The sequence below is a fragment of the Vicia villosa genome, unplaced genomic scaffold (genome assembly GCF_029867415.1).
Source record: "Vicia villosa cultivar HV-30 ecotype Madison, WI unplaced genomic scaffold, Vvil1.0 ctg.004457F_1_1, whole genome shotgun sequence".
Taxonomy (NCBI): Eukaryota; Viridiplantae; Streptophyta; class Magnoliopsida; order Fabales; family Fabaceae; genus Vicia; species Vicia villosa.
This window is the reverse complement of record NW_026706441.1, coordinates 165447-171031: the sequence shown is the minus strand read 5'-3', so window position 1 is coordinate 171031 and position 5585 is coordinate 165447. Positions and strand designations below refer to the sequence as shown.

The window sequence follows — 5585 nt, the reverse complement described above, 5'->3', positions numbered from 1 at the left end:
ATTCGTGCCCCATAGGTTTAATTCTCTCATTATTATAATTCATGAAATAAAAATCATCTGTTTACTTTCAAAAATAATAAAATTCAGAATGAGTTATCTATTGTCAATTTAATGTAAGGTGGATATTTTAAAAATGTAATTGTTCTTGGTGTACTTGTTTCATCTTTTAATTTAATTGAAAAGTATATAAGATCATGTGGTATAGTTGGGAAAGAAAAAGTATTTGAATCAATGCATCCCCATGAGATATTAAAAGCATTGAACATTCAATTTTCTGGACCCTCAATCTTCTTTTTTTGTTGGTTTTCTCCAACCCAACTAGAACATTATGAATATGTGAAGTTGGTGAAATAAATTAAAGTTGTATGCAAAGTTTGAGAGAAACACAAAGAGATGCACATGGGACAGTTACAACAGCTTGGCAAGACTTCATATTTCTTTCTTTTATAATACATATATTTTTTCTTTTTTTTCTTTAACATGTTACTTAGAGTAGAATATGTAATACTTTGGTCGAAAGTTATTTACTATATCAGTTATTAGTATCATCTTTGAATGCGTGTAAGATAGACTATGATTCAGAATTTAAAATTTGTCACTGTTAAATCGTATTTAAATTTAAAAAAAATTATATTTTGTCTGCATTAAACTGTAGTTAAACTTTTTCAAAATTTTCATAACTTTAAGACAGACATTGTCTTTTAAAAAATTAATGACTTTAAATGAAATGAGGAATATGTAAAAGACATGAAACATTGCATAAGCAGCATCATTACTCTTCACCAATTGATGATATAGTACAATTCTGATAGAGCATGCATGTTGTTTTGGACATGGACCCCATAATGATAATTAATATTTGGTCATGAGACATGTTCTAGCTAGCTTTTCTCATTATGAATCAACATTAAACCTTGCTTATGGTAAACGTAACAATTATTTATCAAGTGTAAAAACAAAGATTACTAGCACCTAATTTGCATCTATGCTTTCCACTTTGTAAATTTTATGATTCCTTCAACAAAATATAGTACATATATTTTCACTTCAATAATTACGTCCGAAATTCTTTAACTCTTCTTGGTTTTAATTAGTAGGGCACATATATAGGTAACTTTATCCTATTCTGTCTTAGACATACTTTAGAAAAGTTCATATTGGTGGCTGGTAGTAGTCTTAAGTTAGACTAAAGTTACATGAATGATGAATCAAATCCATCTTTTATGATTAATAACTAATAATGCACATGTAGTGTGACACATATGGAAGATATTTTGAATTATTTCAAATATATAATATCTATACACTACTAGAAATACTCGTATTACCTGCGGAATTTCCTACGAAATATTTTCCGCAGGTATACCTGCGGATTTTCCTGGGACTTTACTAAATAAAATAAATTTCCTGCGGATCCTGTGATGGCAGAAAATTCCGCAAGAATACCTGCGGATTTTACTGCGGGAAACATATTTTAAACCAAATATCTAACAAAAATATAAAATCCGCAGGTAATTTTGCAGGAAACTTTCCTGCGGATCTTCCTGCGATTTTCAACTTTTGTTAACACCACACTATGATACAAAATCGCAGGTAATTCCGCAGGAAAGTTTCCTGCGAAATTACCTGCGGATTGATATTTCATTATTTAAATTTATAAAAAAAAATTTAATCATTATATTTTCTATTTTATTAATAATATTTATGGTGTTTTATATTTAGTTTAATCTTAATTTTTTCAATGTAATTAATTATTTTTATAATGTATTTTAGTTAATTTTTAATAAAATAAATAAATGGTATGCATATTTTAAATTATGATGTATTTTAGTTAATTATATTTATGGTGTTTTTATATTTAGTTGAATTTTAAATTTTAGTCTTAATTTTTTCAATGTTATTAATTATTTTTATAATGTATTTTAGTTAATTTTTAATAAAATAAATGTTGTTTTTATAATGTATTTTAGTTAAGTTTTTAAAATATAAAATTAAAAAACTATAAAAAAATCTTAGGTGAGAATCGAACCTGAGATTTTAAAGCACTAAGTATTTACCACTAAGAAACTACACTAAACAAAATTGTTCCTGCAACAACGTTACTTTGCTCAACACAATTCAAAAACCTAAAAATCCATTGGTTTTCGCCGCAACCCATCTTCGCCGCAACCGCCATAGCTGTGTAGCATCACCGCATCTTCGCCGCAACCGCGATAGCTGTAGCATCACCGCATCTTGGCCGCAACTGCCATAGCTGTGTAGCATCACCGCATCTTCGCCGATGTTTTGTTGCCGCAACCTCGCCGGAGCCTAGCGTTGTCATCTTCTTCATCTTCACACTTCAACTCAGGTATTCTCTAGAGACTAGATACACTTCGTCCTCATCCTATTCATTTATGAAATTAGATGATTTTAAGTTAGATTGAGTATAAACTTAGGTGAATTTTGTAAACAAGGTGTTTGTTGAAATGCCACAATGAAGAAGTAGACAGACAAATATGCTTCTATTTAATGCAATGGTTTCTTCCTTGACTTGATTACTGATGGGATTGTTGTATCTTGTGTTTTTCAATGCTGACTAGGAATATGTGATTTATACTGTTTACATACTTAGCACTATTTGATTGTCAATATTTCTATCCAAAGTCTCAACCATTAGATTAATTGAAAGACTATGATTTATACTGTTTACATACTTAGAACTTAAAAGTTTCAAGTCCTTGTTCAGTGACAGAATAAAAGTATTCAAATTCTCCACTTTTAAACACCAATCCAACTTCAAGTCCACCTTCTCCATCCCCACTTTCAGCAATTGACATACATTTAAACGAATGCATCATCTCAACTTTAATCGTCGCGTCTTTAAAAGGTTCGTTTTTCATCTCATTTACCGCCCTTTCGATTACCTTAACATCCTAAGTAGTATTGTACTCATTATATTAGCTTACATATAATATAAATGAAAAGTGTTGAATTTCTTTTATATATGTAATTGATTGATGTCACAACAATACAATACAAGCATCCACTTTTAATGCTTTCTATCTTTCATATAGCAGGAGATTTATGCTGAGCTGGTTCATAAAAAGGCTAGAGTTGAAGAACAGCTAAAAGAAATTACTGACTTTGAATGACATGGAGGTAACATAAATATTTAATTGAGTGCTCATTGATGGAATGTTTTCATTGTCAAAATAATAATGATACCTTTATATTTTATATTCACATCTTTGCTTGCCACTCATGAAGGACACTTAATGCAAGGCCAACTTGGAATGCTGAAGCCAACAATGTCAGAATCATTAACACCACCAGCGTTATTGCTAGGACCAACATCATCATTGACAGAAAACATTGGAGAGGTGACAAGGGAGGTTGAAGAAGGTTGATCAGTTTCCTTTCGACTATTGTTATTATTGTACCTCACACTTCTAGGATTTCATGTTTGTACAGTTACTAAGATGCAACTTCCAATTCCAATTCAGTCTAGTTCTGTTTTCAGTCAATCAAGCTTGTCCAATTCCAACTTCCAACAGTGAAATGAAAGTCACTTTTTTAGTCCCTACAAATTACAAAACTAACACCATGCTTCAAGGAGTGTCTCATCTTTCTTCCTTCCAAATTCCAATTATTATATTATTACTATATTTCTAATTACTAACTATATAATCTTGTTTATATGCCGGTGGAATTTCACATTATTTGTTAAAAGGTGTATATATTTTTTTATGTAGTATATTGTTTTTGGAATTAATGTAGTTAGGGACAACAGTATTTGCACATGGTTGTTGGAAGTTGTTGAACAAAAGTCCTACGGTTCAAAATGGAGAATTTCTGAGAAGAGATTTGGAAACAAAAAGTTTCAAAAGCATGTATGTTGAATAAGAGTTTGAACAAGCAGCAGGTTTCTGGGGTTACCTCGTGCAAATTACCTATCAGGTTATTAAGTTTAAGTTTCCTCCGGAAAATTATGATCACCAATATTGTAATCAAGTTGAACTGATATTCTGCATTTGACAGACTAGTGCAGGGGCTGTTATCTCAACAGATATTGTCTTTTGGTGTGTAATTGTCCCACTCTTATCCATTTCTCGTTTTAAATTAAACATGGTACGTGCACTTCTTCAATATTAGTAATTTACCTAATAATTAATATGAATGAAATTAAACAAACAATTGCATTATAAATTGATTTTTATTGTCTGTATTTGATGACAGTTGGTGGGTTTCATGCATACTTTGAATGTTGTTTTCCTTCTTTTGGATACACTACTAATTTAGAATAGTGGAATAATAATCCCATTTTTTTATAGTCAGTTATATAATCCGATTTTATCTCCCACTAGTGCTTAAAAGTCACTAGTTATTCACTGTTTTTTTTTTGCTTCTCATTGACAGGTACTTGATAGCCTCACACACAACTTTGATAGCCTTGCACACAACTGACTCAACATCCAATGCAGCTCTTCAACACATGAGTGTTAGAGGCAAGTACATTTAATAGATTATGTCTTGGATTTAGAGTTATGGCTTTTAAGGTTGCCATTTAGCTCATCATTTAGTATCTTTTTCTTTACAAATGAGTGTTTTGAATTTGACTGGGTGTAAAGGTTGACAATTTCTTCACTGTTCGGTTTAGTATTTCACAGCTTTGGTTCGAGAACTGCGATTGTACTTCATGAACTATATACCTATTGTGTATAACTTTTCTAATGATTACGATTATTTAATAAAATATTTACACCAATTCATTGGAAAGATATGAGAGTAGTACATATAATGGTTAACATTTCACCAAAATAAACTCTTTCTTGCAAAGGATATTCACTATAAAATGTACTCATTATATTAGCTTACATATAATATAAATGAAAAGTGTTGAATTTCTTTTATATATGTAATTGATTGATGTCACAACAATACAAGAATAGATGAAACAAATTTGACATTTGAGAGCCACTAGACCACCTGCTTCTGTTAACAAAGTTCCAGCTACATGACTTGATTATTCAGAAAGAATATACATTTTCATATATTATCCTTAGCAAAAGTAATACTAGTATATACAAGTATTTGATGCAGGTTTCTTTGAGAGCAATGCACCTCTTTTCTTATATAATTATTAAAAAAATAGTACTAAAGACAGTATTTTGAGCCCAAGGTATGCTGGATACTGCATATTGTGTATACTGTGTTTCTTATATGGTTGTAGCTTGCTATATGCAATGGGCTGCATATTATATAGGTGCAAAATATGAATATTCTTGCCTTAATTACATTTTCCATTGTTTTTAGTCTCTATTAAATTTTATCAAATATGGCCACATCATCCATTGTATTAATTAGAAAGGCAATGAATATATAATGATAAACATGTTCCATGTATATAGTTTCATCATATTTGTTATAAAGTGTTTTAACTAACTAACTGTACATAGGATATAGACAATTTTGTTTTAATTAAATAAGCATTTTGTTTTATACATGGCATTAAAATCACTGCGCATAGCTTTAAGATTCTGGTTCAGGGATATAGACAATTCCGTACATAGGTTATTTGTTTTAGATCTTTAAGTTAGATTGGG

At 30.3% G+C, this 5585-nt stretch overlaps 1 long non-coding RNA gene across 1 annotated transcript; it reads left to right on the top strand.

Annotated features, from left to right (window-relative positions):
• The first annotated feature begins 3056 nt into the window (after positions 1 to 3056).
• LOC131642071 (uncharacterized) lies at positions 3057 to 4117 on the top strand. Its single transcript, XR_009295740.1, has 3 exons — positions 3057 to 3141; positions 3250 to 3939; positions 4021 to 4117. It is a non-coding gene; the product is annotated as an uncharacterized LOC131642071 (long non-coding RNA).
• Positions 4118 to 5585: the final 1468 nt, after the last annotated feature.